Source organism: Schistocerca americana, chromosome 1 (assembly GCF_021461395.2).
Source record: "Schistocerca americana isolate TAMUIC-IGC-003095 chromosome 1, iqSchAmer2.1, whole genome shotgun sequence".
Lineage (NCBI taxonomy): Eukaryota > Metazoa > Arthropoda > Insecta > Orthoptera > Acrididae > Schistocerca > Schistocerca americana.
The window spans coordinates 1,194,026,327-1,194,042,823 of NC_060119.1; the positions used below are offsets into that span (position 1 = coordinate 1,194,026,327).

General features: G+C 42.3%; 1 non-coding gene across 1 annotated transcript; it reads left to right on the forward strand.

Moving 5' to 3' along the window:
• Positions 1-16,047: 16,047 nt before the first annotated feature.
• Positions 16,048-16,153, forward strand: LOC124554937. Its single transcript, XR_006968496.1, has one exon. It is a non-coding gene; the product is annotated as a U6 spliceosomal RNA (small nuclear RNA).
• Positions 16,154-16,497: the final 344 nt, after the last annotated feature.

The following is a 16,497-nucleotide window of genomic DNA, read 5'->3' on the forward strand; positions in this document are numbered from 1 at the left end:
GTTATTAGGGCTTTCATTCCCGTACAGAGCGAGGGTAGAATGATTATTTCAATACCTCCTTGCATGCTGTAATTAATCGAATCCTGTCCTCGTTATTCCCACAGGAGCGATACATAGTTGATTGTAGTTTATTCCTAGAGCCATTATTTAATGCCAATTCTTGAAACTTTGTAAGTAGGTTTTCTCTGGATAGTATTGGTTAAAAAGAGTCTTGGTTGCAATTTTAGTTTTTTATTTTGCAACGACGCATTTTGCCGTTTTAGGCATCTTCGGGTTATCTACATAGAAAACAGAGAAAAATTCATCTATTTAAGAATCGCGATCGCGTTGTGCAATCTTGGATAGCCTAAAAGCATGCATAAACAGATCAAATACTGAAAGACCAAATACCTTAATTTGGTATTTCTTAGAACAATCGTTTAGTCAGTGTAGCCAAAGGGCATCGTCGAATATATCAGGTCAACATCTCCTTCGTTAAACTCAGTAAAAACTATAAATATATAATAGTAAAATCAGATCAAAATTCACCAGAGATGGGACACTCAGAAATGCAATCATATTGCTGAATCCGTATGATAAGGCCTTATCTTTTCTATATGGACGCGAGTGACACTAAGATCTGCATAACGTGTTCCCGTTCACAGGAGCAAGTAAGAAAATAAGATGGGGGATCAGGTAGTAAGCATAATGCGCCACAGCTTCGTGTGCTAGTACTGAAGCGTAATACAGAATCACCTCAATAAGTGGCGCTGCCACGAAGCAGTGATAAGAATGAGAGATCGTAAACTGGATATACATAGCCACTAAAACTTTACAAATGTAATGGACATAAAACACTAATAAGATGGAACTACTAGGGGCAACACCTGTGCAATAATTTATCCTAAAATTTTGACGAAATAAAATATAAATGAAGGCGGTACATTTAAAATGAGAAAACAATGTGTATAATACAACACACAGATGCAGTACATAAACAGATTTTACGTATCATATACCACTAGAACGAGAATATTAAAAACACAGGACCGTAATTTCAGATAAAGAGGCCGCCCATATAACACTCAACACTGCGTCATTGTGAGCTACTACTTCTGACAAGAAAACATTTTTTATAAAATACAAGTAAAATTTTTAGGCTTAAAAAAATACACACCAACGCGGAAGACGGACGTTATGCAGGTAAACTCCCCCCCCCCCCCCCCCGCCCTTTTTGTAGCTACATTGAAATGTGTAAAATGCGTCATCATTTAAAGCGACAAACTCGCAAGTATCCTATCTGAGTCAAAAACCCTAATGGCTTGGCTAACAAGACGACATAAGGCCAGAGAGGAACAGGGCTCATATTTAGGTAGAATTACGAGAGCTCCAGGATTACATTAATAACACCGATTTCATAACTTCTAAAAAGGCCTGACTGGCGCCAAATATTTGGCCGTTAAGGAGAGACAAATGTTTGCCTTCCATATGCCTACATATTTCAGTTTCTTCCAAAATGTTTAACTTCTTAATCTTCTGCGCAAAATGCAAAATCTTAAGATTTTGTACTTGCGGAGGACTAAGGCCTCTGGCTTTAAGGTGTTGGGCAAAGGCAGAGCTCTGTTTTACCTGTCCCCGTCTAACTAGAATTGCAACCAAGCCTGTTTTTAACCAATACTGTTAAGCATTGGTTTGCTGTATGCCATATATGGATTGGAAGAGTTTTCTCTGGTTGGTTTGCGGCTTTGTTCAAGAGTCTGATGGTTAAGTTTCTGTGATACCTTCCCACGGGACAAACAAACTTGTTACAGTTCGTTCTGCCCTTCTCTGTGTATGTTCAATATCCCCTGTTAGGCCTACTTAATACATGTCCCACACACTTGAGCATTATCCAAGGATGGTTTGCACGGCTGAATTGAAAACAGTCTCCTTCGCAGACTGATTGCATTTCCTCAGTATTCTGCCAATGAACCTCCTTTATCCACGACTTGAGCCTATGTGATAATTCCATTTCATATCCCTACACAGTGTTACAAATGGCACTGAGCACTATGGGACTTAACATCTATGGTCATCAGTCCCCTAGAACTTAGAACTACTTAAACCTAAATAACCTAAGGACAGCACACAACACCCAGCCATCACGAGGCAGAGAAAATCCCTGACCCCGCCGGGAATCGAACCCGGGAACCCGGGCGTGGGAAGCGAGAACGCTACCGCGCGACCACGAGATGCGGGCACACACAGTGTTACACCCAGGTATTTGTATGAGTTGACCGATTCCAACTGTGACTCACTGGTACTATAGTCAAAGGATACTACGTGTTTTCGTTTTGTGAAGTGCACAGTTGTACATTTCTGAACATTTAAAGCAAGTTGTCAGTTTTAGTATCACTTTGAAATGTTATCAAGTTCACACTGAATATTGATGCAGCTTCTTTCAGGCAGTGTTCCATTGTAGATAAATGGGATATTTGCAAAGAGACTGAGATAACTATTATCCACAGGATATTTACACAACATAAACAACAAGGGTTCTAATACACTTCCCTAGTGCGTACCCGAAGTTACTTCTACATCTATCGATGACTTTCCATCCAGGATAATTTTCTGCGTCCTTCCTGCCAGCAAATCACCAATCCAGTCACAAATTTCGCTTGATTAGCCATACAATCGCACTAATAAATACTAAATGTGATACTAAGTGAAACACTTTTCGGAAATCAAGCAGTTCTTCATCTTACTGATGGCCTTGATCCAAGGCTATCAGTATGCATGTGAGATAAGTCGAGCTGTGTCCCATATGATTGATGTGTTCGAAATCTACGCTGGCTCACGTGGAAGAGGTCATCCTTTTCGAGATAGCTCATTATGTTTGAGCTCAGATTACGTTCTAAGATTCTAAAACAAATCAGTGTCAAGGACACTGGACGGTAACTTTGTGAATCACTCTTATCATCTATCTTGTAAACGAGTGTGTCCCGCTTGCCTTCCAACTACTAGGCACTGCTTTTTGTTCGATGGATCTACGACAGCTTATAGTTACAACAGGGGCTAACACAGCTGGAAAATCAATACGGAATCTCACAACTATTTCATCAGGCCGTGATGTGTTGTTCAGTTTTAACGATTTCAGTTAATTCTCATCACCGCTGACACATTAAGCAAATTGCTCCACAGACTTCCTCAGAAAATTCTGATGGTGGAACCGGATTATTTCTATGCATTACTACACTATCAAGCTAGATAAGTGTGCCCACCCTCTCTTGGACCCGCGAGATAGGGTTACAGAAGGTCTCTTCCTTTATACCCCTATCTGTGCACTGTAGCAATCCAACAACTTTTAGAAGACAGCCAAATCTGAGCAGTGGATTGGTACACGAGATCCACAAGCAGTCACTTGACCGTATGTAATCTGTTTACAATATCTCCATAACCAAAACAGGATAACAGTGTAATTTTAATAGGGAGACTAATACTTGAGAAATCATGTTTCTCTGAAAGAAAAATGAAAATTGACATTTTGCCAAAAGAAGTAGGGGACATTTGTAAATGTTGGTATAGTAACCTATTACGTAACGATCGCTTTGATGCATAAAAAATATTCCTATCTTCAAAGGGCTTGATACTCTAAAAAGTTTTGTACAGATACGTTAACAAATATAGTTAGGCACTTTTAACATTTTAAGTAGTTTAACATTTAAATAAATGAATATCACATAACCAGATGACAAAAGTCTTCGCTCATGTTCTTCTAAACTCAAAAATGCAGGCCTTGCATCTGTCTAGGAAACCAGCGGTCAAGTTGTATATAGTAGGGAAAAAAAGCATACAATGCCTTTATTCCTCAAAGGTTCTAGGCGCTTCAGTCTTGAACCGCGAGACCGCTACGGTCGCAGGTTCGAATCCTGCCTCAGGCAAGGATGTGTGTGATGTCCTTAGGTTAGTTAGGTTTAAGTAGTTCTAAGTTCTAGGGGACTGATGACCTCAGATGTTAAGTCCCATAGTGCTCAGAGCCATTCGAACCAACCTTCAGGCAGCAGTTCGGAACACCCCCCAGGCCCGTGAAACAAGGCCATGAGCAATACCAAACACCTTGGCTACAGTAGTTGCACTTTGTCCGCCCGATAGCTGAAAGGTCAGCGTGACGGACTGCCCTGGTTCGATTCCCGGCTGGGTCGGGGATTTTCTCCGCTTAGGGATTGGGTGTTTTATTGTCTTCTTCATCATTTCATCCCCATCCGGCTCGCAGATCGCCCAAAGTGGCGTCGAATGTAATAAGACCTGCACCAGGGCGGGCGGACCTGCCCCATAAGGGACCTCCCAGCCAATGGCGTCAAACGCTCATTTCATTTCAGTTACACATTGACCTTTTTCTAGTTTCCTCATAATTCTTCCCCACCTGAAGACATCCAGCTGTTGTCTCTGGGCCTTGTTGTAATGAACACCACTGGTCCTTGACTGACACACACACACACACACACACACACACACACACACACATTCTTTTCCCGTTGCTTCAACTGCCTCGTATTGCGGTGTCAGCTCTGACGCTAGAGACACACTGATCTCACGTCATATGACGTCCAGCGCTCTGTTTGCGAATGGCAGACCTCTGGCAACATGCTCTCGCACTTTATTTCATTTCAACCGAGCACTTAACATCTCAACATATCTCGTTCTTAAATTCTGCAGAACAGTGCACATCGAAGTAAAACTAATACTATTAAATGAAATGTAATAGTGTGTCTATTGTAGCGAAGGGAGCAACATTCTGTTGGAATACAACTGCGAATTTGATTAGTTATTTCCAGTTTCTTTCTTATTTGACCCCGAGTGCTCAAGTGCTCGTCTCGGCACGTAGTGACAGTGGCTTGAGGTACAGCGTCACAGGTGGTGTGTCTAACACAGAGTACCCTTCGGGCTCGGCAATGGTAGCCTTGAAGAGCTTCGACCCCGACAGCCATCGCTGCACTAAGCTACTATGCGCTACAGTGAGGTGCCCGCTTAACAAGAGGTATTAATTGCTTGTCGTGTCCTGAGAACGCCACCTACAGCGCCCTCCCCTTGCACCAAGTGGCCCCCATAAAACACGAGGCGCTCTCGCGCGCTCCTGCTGCAACCATTCAGCACCGCGGAGCGTCGCGCGAAGACAGCCAGATTTAATTCCACGTAAACAACAGCGAGCTGGCGCGGTGCGGCGCGGCCCCGGCGCTCGCCGCCGTACATTATATATATTTGTCTACGTCGCCCTTTTCTTTTTGGCCCTTTTGAATTAGAGCGGCAGTGGTAGCGGCCCGCACAAAGCGCTCTGGGTGCGGCCCGGCGCGTTGCTGAAATACGAGGTGCTGGCGAAAGCGCGCCTGTTTACTGTGCACGGGAGAAGCGAGGAATAATGTAGGGGGGTGCCCCGCCACTTGCGATATGCATTAATTACCGCCGCAGACTCCTGGCACGAAATCTACCGTCCACACGTTTCGGCAACGTCTGTTCTTCCCGCTGGCCGGCTCGCTTCCAGTCCCGCCGATAAGGAAAGTTGCCGTGTGAGTTACCTGTTAGCCGTGCGTCACGTATAGTGATGCGAAACGCCTGCATGTCTGCCGTTACATTGTTTCCGCTGAGCTGACTTCGGTTTTCCTTTATTCCTTGGCTCCACTAATTATCGGTGCATCTGTGCTGTGAACTGCGGAGTAACATTCGACAGCCAACACAACATCTCAGTATTCAGATCTTGTTGTATTTCAATCTATGTGTCATGTTTCACGCATGTATATTACTCAATGTTTACGTACTTCTATACCCATGGTTCAAATGGCTCTGAGCACTATGGGACTTAACTGCTGAGGCCATCAGTCCCCTAGAACTTAGAACTAGTTAAACCTAACTAACCTAATGATATCTCACACATCCATGCCCGAAGCAGCATTCGAACCTGCGACCTTAGCGGTCTCGTGGTTCCAAACTGTAGCGCCTAGAACCGCTCAGCCATTCTGGCCGGCATAACCATGTTTATTATGTGTCCAGGGTACATTTCTTTGTTCCTTTCGCTACACCATCCTCTAGAGAGAGTGTTGGTGTGTCTGCTTGTGATGATTCAGAATGCTTTGGTTCACAGGCTCGGGTTCTTTGGATCGTAGTGATGGTTTAGCCAGCATCTGTGTAGAGCTTAAGAAGAGTTATGCTGGGTCAAAGTGCCTTCAGTGGCCACTGTCTAGTAGATATCGTGTAGGTTGGTACAGATAGGTGTGGATACCGATCCGGCAGCGTGAAGCGGGCACTGTACTCTGGGGTTACGGTAAGTGAAGATGGCCATTCAGGTCATCTCTAGCAGTTCAAATGGTTCAAATGTCTCTGAGCACTACGGTACTTAACATCTGAGGTCGTAAATCCCCTAGAACTTAGAACTATTTAAACCTAACTAACCAAGGGACATCACACACATCCATGCCCGAATCAGGATTCGAACGCCACTGTAGCGGTCGGGCGGATCCAGACTGAAGCGCCTAGAACCGCTCGGCCACACCGGCCGGAATCTCTAGAAGTGGAAGTCAGAAAGCTCGAATACCTAAGACTTATTTCTTTCAGATGTAACCTTTGCTGATCGTATTGTATAATTCGTTTGTGTTAGGTAGTGGTAAAACATTTATAGATATTCCGTTTCCTTAGTTTGATCCTTTCTCCTATCACATCTTAGGTATGAGACAGTTATTTAGCCATCCCACACTACTGAGCAAACCATTATCACCACCGGTTTAACAGCCTGTTTGTTCGTCATTGGAACGAAATACGTCACTGGTTCTACGTATCAGGAATCCGACATTTTGTTTGTGGGTTTGTGGGGTTATATGGCATTAGATGGCTACGCATAAGTCATGTAATTCGCGTAAATAACGGACAGTTGAACTGCGTATGCTGTGATGGCACCCGGTAGTTACCCATATAAGTTCCACAGGATTTACGTCAAGCGAATTTGGTAGCCGAGAGATCAACTTAAGTTCACTATATTGCTCCACAAACCACTGGTTCTGAGACACGGACAATTATACTGCTGAAAGATGTCATCGCCGTCGGGGAAGACATCAAGCATTGAGGAATGCAGGTGGTTCCTCAGCTGTCGGCGTGTCTTCGATTATTACTACAGCTCCAATTAATACGCAGAAGAATGTCTTCCATAGCATAATACTGCTCCCATCAGCTTGCGTCGGTGGCGTGCTGTACGTTTCGGGCCGCCGTTCACCTTGATGACGACGTTTGTGGAGACGCCCATCGACCTATTGTAGCAAAAATGCGATTCAACCGAAGAGACGACACGTTTACATTGATCTAAGGTCAAATCCCGATGGTCCCGTGTCCACTGCAACCGTAATTGTTGATGTCGTTGTGTCAGCACGTGAACACGAAGGGGTGGTCTGCTGCGGATTGTCCATGTTCAAAAATGTACGGTGAATGATGTGGGTGCACCAGCATTGTGCTGTTTCGGCAGAGATGCCACTGATCACCTTCTATCCCACCTTACCTGTGTCCTGTGAAGAGTCGTGGACGTCCAACCATTTAGCGCCTAGTGAGTGTTTCACTGTCCTTCTACCATTTTCCTGGGACGCTCACTACAGTTGCGTATGAATATTCGACAGGCTTTGCCATTTTCGAGACACTCATTCACAAGCTCTGCATAATAATTATTTGTCCTTTGTCAAAATTGCCTATCTCAATGGATTTCCCCATTTGCATCCCATATCTTCGCTAGGGCGATTCTCCGTCTTTGTCTGCTCCGCTTACACACTTTTCGTACCGTGTCACGTGCCCGTAACGCCATAATGCTACATCCAGTGTCGCCATGAGCATTGGTCATAATGTTCTGGTTTATTAGTGTATATCTAACATCAGTTATGTATCAGTTGAATATACTTCAGTTAGATCTAACTTCAGTTATTTTGTGTCCGTTATGTATGGGTGTTTTGGGTACGTTCGTGTTAGGATGCTTCTTCTGTTGTTCGATTTTATTTCATTTCACCAGCTTCGTGTTTCTTGTAATACGCGAGATTACGTAACAGCACGTTCCTGCTTCTCAAGTGACGTACTGAGCCTCCTTCTTTTGCTGTAGCCTTTTAATAACCTTCCGCGTGAGTCCTGTGATTTGAATTATGAGTCTTATTTCAATAAGACAATATGCGTTCTCGACCTGTTTGGAGCTCTCAACACAAGATAATCATTTATTCGAATTCGCTGTTCAGTCTAAATTTTGAATTGTGTTCTAAATTACTTCTTTCCCAAATTTTTTCTGTGTTTATTGTATTTCGCTTATTGAGAATGTCTATGTAACTCACTGGTCACGCAGTTGACCGGCAAATGTAGCTATCCCCTAGCCCATTGCGCGTTTAAGTCTGGTGTATGATCTATCCTTAACAGATTCCATTTCATCTCTGTATGTGGACTGCGAGCATTACAATTACACCTGTCTCTCGGATAAATGATTAACTGTTATTTTTTTCCATATGATTAGCAAAAAAGGAGGAAAAATGAAATTATCTTAATGACGGGTACGAATTTTCTTTGAATCAGCACAGTCTCTAATATTTGGACAGCTGCTAATACAGTGATGCATGACGGTGGAAGGAAATGTAAGCATTTCAAAGCCACTATTAGCGATGAAGAGCTGTATTTATTAAGATGGATCGGATTTCGAGAACCAAATGCTGGAAAAGACGTAGGTTCTTTTATTGATCATGCAGTATAATCATGCAATATACTTCACTACCGCTGGCAACCATTAGCATTACCATATTAGAAACATTCATGTTGTTTTCGCCCCCGATTACAGATCTGAAAAATACATTCAACAACTAGGTTACGACAGGATTTATTAACAACGTTATAGCACGTTATGTCATGTTTAAATCAAATGTAAGTAATCCAAATAGCACAAGAGTTACCCGTGAAGGCAGATTGGGTGCCGGAGACACTACGAGGAAAAAAAACGCCGTAAGTATTCAGTGTTTACTGAAAAAAACATAACTTAAAAATGACAGAGAATATAACATGGTGTTCATATAATCTGAGACTTTAAGAGGTTTTATTTTTCTCATTTTTTGCAGTGACCTATTATTGTATGAATATTCGTATGCGTGTCCTTTCATGTATCCTTTCCATTACTAATTCTAGATACTCCGCACGTGTTGAGGTATAATTTCGAAGTAGGCGGCGTATTGTGAAATAATTCGCTTGGGATTACGATTTTTCATTTGATATTTCGGGAACTCCTGACATTAAAACTGTGTGCCGGACTGACACTCGAACTCGGGACCTTTGCCTTTCGCGGGCAAGAGCTCTACAAACCGAAATCTCATTCTAGATTTGATATTTCTGTATTATTTAAACAGAAAATAAACGTTAAATTATTTCTAAGGTGAGATCCTAAAGTTGTTGCATGTAACGTATCTATCTATCTAGTCTGAGCTTCTTCAAAAGCATCTATTTGTCAGCCCCCTGAACTGCTTTCGATTTTTAACAATTTTTGTATGAGCTTAATAGAAGTATCTTTATTCTAATTTTAGTTGAATTCTAGTCACCGAGGGAAATCTCCAACAGTTCTTTTTACAAATGGTTCAAATGGCTCTGAGCACTACTGGACTTAAAATCTGAGGTCATCAGTCCCCTAGACTTAGAACTGCTTAAACCTAACTAACACATCCATGCCCGAAGCAGGATTCGAACCTGCGACTCTACATCTACATCTACATATAACTGATTACTCTGCTATTCACAATAAGGTGCTTGGCAGAGGGTTCAATGAACCACCTTCATGCTGTCTCTTTACCGTTCCACTCTGGAACGGCACGCGGAAAATACGAGCACTTAAATTTTTCAGTCCGAGCCCTGATTTCTCTTATTTTATCGTGATGATCATTTCTCCCTATGTAGGTGGGTGCCAACAGAATGTTTTCGCAATCGGAGGAGAAAACTGGTGATTGAAATTTCGTGAGAAGATACCGTCGCAACGAAACTCGCCTTTGTTTTAATGATTGCCACTCCAATTCACGTATCATGTCTGTGACACTATCTCCCCTATCTTGCGATAATACATAATACCAAACTACCTGCCCTTCTTTGTACTTTTTCGATGTCATCCGTCATCCCACCTGATGCGGATCGCACACCGCACAGCAATACTCCAGAACAGGGCGGACAAGCGTAGTGTAAACATCCTCTTTGGTAGACCTGTTGCACCTCCTAAGTGTTCTGTCAATGAATCGCAGGCTCTGGTTTGCTCTACCCACAATATTATCTATGTGATCGTTCCAATTCAGGTTATTTGTAATTGTAATCCCAATGTATTTGGTTGAATTTACAGTCCTCAGATTTGTGTGACTTACCGTGTAGTCAAAATTTAGCTGGTTTCTTATAGTACTCGTCTGAATAACTTCACACCTTTCTTTATTAAGGGTCAGTTGCCACTTTTCGCAACATACAGATATCTTATCTAAATCATTTTGCAACTTGTTTTGATCATCTGATGGCTTTACAAGATGGTAAATGACGGGATCTTCTGCAAACAATCTAAGACGGCTGCTCAGATTGTCTCCTATGTCGATAATGTATATCAGGAACAATAGAGGGCCTGTACCACTTCCTTGGGGAACGCCGGATATTACTTCCGTTTTACTCGATGACTTTCATTCTATTACTACGAATTGTGACCTTTCTGACAGGAAATCACGAATCCAGTTTCACAACTGAGGCGATACTCCACAGGCACGCAGTTTGGTTAGAAGACGCTTGTGAGGAACGGTGTCGAAACCCTTCTGGAAATCTAAAAATATGGAATCAATTTGATATCCCCTGTCGATAGCACTTATTACTTCATGAGTATAAAGAGCTAGATGTGTTTCACAAGAACTATATTTTCTGAATCCGTGCTGACTATATGTCAATAAATAGTTTTCTTCGAGGTACTTCATAATGTTCGAATACAGTATGTTCTATAACCTACTGCAAATCGACGTTAGTGATATAGGCCTGTAATTCAGCGGATTACTCCTACGTCCCTTTTTGGGTATTGGTGTGACTTGAGCAGTTTTCCAGTCTTTAGTTACGGATATTTCTGTGAGCAGCGCAGTTCCGGACTGAAGCACCCAGAACCGCTCGGCCACAGCGGCCGGCAAAATGATACTTAAGTCATGAATATGTTTAGAAACCTATTTTCATCCAGTCTGTCTACACGTTCCCACAAAATGTTTCTGTTTACAACTATTTCCTTGCGAATTAATCAGCTTGTAATTCATTCCTGATGCACTCATTTCTAAAACGACCTTCTCTGGTCCACTGTTTAACACTATGGAGATATCTTGATTTCGCAGCCTGGATCCCGTGTGTATACTTTCACGTGGAAACCTATGTTTCAGAACCATACAGCGTACAGGTGCTGCCATGGCCATGGAAGTATTATAAGGGGAACCTGCGTTGCAAGCATTCGCTGTACGTCGCATTGAAACGATGTTAGGTGACATAAACCATTAGAGACTACTGTTTACGACTGCTCATTGTTCGTAATTTCTATCGTGCCAACTCAAATGTTGTTTTAAACGGAATTTGTTCAAAGCTTTCATGAATAGGGCTGCGTCAGCACAGCATTTTCAGAATTTTTGTTCGCATTAAATGTCTGTCTGACAAAGTAATACAACGCAGTTCACCTCGTTAACGTAACTTTCTGTTTGCTATCTATTTCGAATAGCCAAGAAGAGAAGTATGTGATACGAAAACGCTGCTTTCATAATTCAGCATTTTCTTTAATATGAACTGACGAAACATGTTCGGCCTCTGTCCTCTTCCCAGAAATGCTAAGAAAATATTTTGCTATGTTTGATCGGTTTCCAATCTGTCCTTCACGCACAACTTGTCGAGCTGGGGTGATAGGATATCTAAAGTCTGAATTAAAAGCGCTACAGTAAAAATAAACCGTGCAACCAAAACTTACACAAATAATTAACAAAATAATTCCTGAACGAGTATACGTAGGAATTAAAACATCATTACTTTACGCTTTAGACTATAACCACAATGATTGGTGCACCCCATAAATGACGCATGGGAGCTTCTCTTCGTCAAAACACTTCCAGCAGAAACTAATGTTTGGAGTAACTAACATGGCGGATATTGCCATCAAGTTGCTGACGTCATACCAGTTTCATTTATCATACCTCTATGGTAATGATTTGGTAATTTGTAGCGTATTTCTAATTTCTCCACAGATTAAGTGAAATTTTAGTATTTGGTTACGAATCTTAATATCGAAATTTCTTCCTATGTCACAGCCGAGATACTCAAAGTGGCTTACATAAAAATGGTTCAAATGGCTCTGAGCACTATGGGACTTAACATCTGAGGCCATCAGTCTGCTAGAACTTAGAACTACTTAAACCTAACGAACCTAAAGACGTCACACACATCCATGCCCGAGGCAGGATTCGAGCCTGCGACTGTAGCGGTTGCGCGGTTCCAGACTGGAGTGCCTAGAACCGCTCGGCCACAGTGGCCGGCCTGGCTTACATATTCCAGATATTATCGGCGATTTCTTCTTGATGGCAATAGCCTTTCGTTTATTAGTGGAAATGTTCACGCAATATTTAGAAGTCAACAAAGAAATGTTATAAACAACTCTTTGAGGATTATCTTCAATTCTTTCAACTATTATTATTTTGATCATCTGCCTGTAGGTAAGTATTAAACAGCTTCTCTCTTTTGATCTTTAAGACGCAGGTGTTACTTTTCTTCGAAATCCTGAATAGGTCATCCATCAGTATACTGGAAAGAGTTGGAGAGAGGCCATATCCTTGTCTGAACGCCTGTGTTGTTGGGCTTAGACATTTCATCTCCATCTTCTATTACAATTTTTGTCTCTTTTTAAAGAGCATTTACAGGCTAAATTAGATGCATTGGGAAGTACATTTTTCCCCTATGTGTATAGGAATACAACATTGGTACTTGGTAAGGTACCTGGAACATGCTACAAAAATTACGCGGAAGGTCTTGCTACATCCCAGTAACATTTTTATTACGTTTCTGGAGTAATCCGTTGCAGACGTTGAAAAATTACGTAAACGTAGGACACATGAGATTATTGAAGCTATACGCCAATGTTATGACTCAACAGTTTTGCGTTCATGTTGGCCCAGGTGTAATGGTAAAAGTTTTCTCGCATATTTTATTTTTTGAGATGATCGTATTTATTCGATAGATCAGCATTTTTAATAAGCGCCGTGACCCGAACGTCATCAACCACTTGGCACAAAGGTATATGCCAGGCTGATATACATCGCCAAAACCTCAACGATATACATCACATCAGTAGAACATTTTGGGGTGTGTGACCGCATCATAAGTACGAGGGTTTTTTAACGAAGACTGATCATAAATATTTTTGACAACGTAGCTTCACTTATTTTCATAATTTTGATGATCCTTGTCAAAGTAGTCTCCATGAATGCGATGCACTTGTCCCAGCGTTTCTGCCAGTCTTCAGATACATGCTGGAAACCATTTTTTGAGAGGTCCTTGAAAATCGCCTGCGCAACCTTCACCACTGCTTATGATGGTTGATAATGCCTCCCACGAAGGCATTTCTTCATGTTAAAGTAACAGAATATCATAAGATTGAATTTTAGCGCGAGAAATTGTGAGCATTGAAAAATTTATAATCATTCTTTATTGAACAGCCCTCGTATAGCAACAACCAAAGTTTCCAACCTAGTGAAGGCATCTTCATCAGTGTTATTCAGCCTGATAAAGGCTGTCAGCAATAACAGTCGAAAAGCCGGCAGTTTTCTCGCATATGGCGTGCTTGCACACCAAAAAAAAAAGGCTCAGAGCACTATGGGACTTAACATCGGAGGTCATCAGTCCCCTAGAACTTAGAACTACTTAAACCTAACTAACCTAAGGACAGCACACACATCCATGCCCGAGGCAAGATTCGAACCTGCGACCGTAGCAGTCGCGCGGTTCCAGACTGAATCACCTAGAACAGCTCGGCCACGCTCAGAGGACACCGAGAAGAATTCTATCGAGGCAGGTACCGGCCGTGAGAGTCTGCCATCCGAAACTTTATTTATTAACTACGGAAGTAAATCACAAAATATTCAGCAAATTCTTGAATAAAATTCGTGGGAACCTTAAAGAATCTGGATATGCAGAGAACAAAAAAAAAAAAAAAAAAAAGAATTGGCAGGAAGGGAGGCGAATTTCAACAGATGTTTGCTACTGTACGATGTAAGTTGCTTATGATGATAAAAAGCTAAATATTCTTATTCGAAAATTTGTTCCCTATCTCAAATTTTCCAGCAAGCAAGAGATATTTCTTATTTGTTCGTAGCGTCGGCATCAATTTCTGGAAGCTGACTGTTGTTGGATTATAAGACTTGTCCAATGTATGTGCAGGCCTGTATATGTTCAAGTTAGGTTTGATCAGGCAATAACAGCAGCCTCATAAATTACACAAAAGATTTTTACTATCACTAAAAATCTACATTTTCAGCGGTGAATTAAATATGTATTTTATTGCTGCATAAATTAATGATGTTCACTGTATATGTGTCTACATTACTAATGAATGTGCTGCCTGCACAACTGCCTTCCCCTTTGTTAAAGCCGAAATCTGTTGCATTAGCGTCAGAGCCTATAGTTTTAGAATGCACTGTAGCTATGCACCCTCTATTGGTTCGTTTATAAACCTTTCCGTCAATCAGCCTGTTCCGCCCCCCCCCCCCCTCCATCATCACCCCATTCACTCCCGCGCACACACAAAGTAACACAGAGAAGCAGGATTCACTTCTGCCCGCCCCTGTCTTTTCCAGTACACTCACCCACACACATACACACTACAAAGCAGAGAGAGGCACGACCTATGAAAGAGGTAATGAGGAAATGGGGACGGAGATAACAGAAGCGAAGAGACCGAGAGACAGACAGACAGGGAGCAATGTACCTGCGTGCTTAACACGGCATTTGCCTCGTCCCAACACGGCTCACAAGGCAGCTAGGGTGGTCCACAAGCGCGCTGTTGCAACTGAGAATGTTCGCATTGCAACAGCGGAAACGCGCGCAATTCTCTCTCTGTTTGCCATTGCACTCTAGCCACAGGATTCGCTGCCGACTGGTAAACAGGTCAGACTACTGCGTATTCATCTCTCAGCTATTTCACGTTTACTTTTATCATGATAATCTACTTTAGCATTGTCAGCATACCCGTAGGTGTTGTAAGCGAAAAGATTGTTGGGTTTTCGGGCCCCTAGTAATTGTTATTAGGCCCCTCCTCTGATATATTTAAGTCAGTTTTAATGTAAAGCAAGTCAAACAACTTATTTATAAGAAACTTTTTTAATGTTTCACATAAATTTTATACTTTCCATGAAACGTATTCGCAGTTCCGAATATGGACAACCATCAGCTGTACGTCGACAACAAAAATTTGTACCGAACCAGGATACGAACCCAGATTTCCCACTTAACGCGAGCGGTGACCTTACCATTTGGCTATCCGAATACGAGTCACTGCCAGACCAAAACGTCTGCACGTCATCAACCATGTGTCTATAACGTGTACTTCTACATCCACTATGTAAATTCCCGTACTGGGAGACAATTGACTTGAAAGTCGCTTGCACGGTGTTGGCAGCTACATACGAAATTGAAGTGCCTTGTTACTCCGAATTACGACCCAAAGTTTTTTCGGGCATGGGTGGAAGTAAAATGTCTCACCTGTAGGGAAATATACATAATGGATGAGCGAGAACAGGTTATAGACACATGTTTGACGACATATGCCGGCCACGGTGGCTGAGCGGTTCAAGGCGCTTCAGTTCGGAATCGCGCAACTGCTACGGTCGCAGGTTCGAATCCTGCCTCGGGCATGGATGTGTGTGATGTCCTTAGGTTAGTTAGATTTAAGTAGTTCTAAGTCTTGAGGACTGATGACCTCAGATGTTAAGTCCCATAGTGCTCAAAACCATTTGAACCATCTGACGACATATGGAAGTTTGGGTCTGGTAGCGACAGGCGTTCGGATAGCCCAATGGCGTACTCGCTTTGGCGGTATATATATTAAAATTGGAACGATACAGAGAAGATTAGCATGGTCCCGCGCAAGGATGAGAAAATAAAAATGGTAGGGTGACCGCTCTCAACTAGCGTGAAATCCGGGTTTGCGTCCAGACCAGGCACAAATTTTTATAGTCCTCATTCCATTACACAGCTGGCTGTTGTCCATATTCGCAATTGCGACTACATTTCATGTATTTCATAACGGCTGTAGCCGCCGCGGTGCCTGTTCTTTCATAAATGCATGCGTGACCGAAGGAACTTCGCATCCTAATCAAAATAACACAGGTACTGCAATTTCATATCGATACCTTCCACATTTTATTTTCTTCTAGTTTCTTAGATGAGAACTCTTATGATCCCCGTATAATCTAATGAGCAGGCTAAACCTGACACTAATGTGATCAGAGCTAATACAATAAGTCGCTC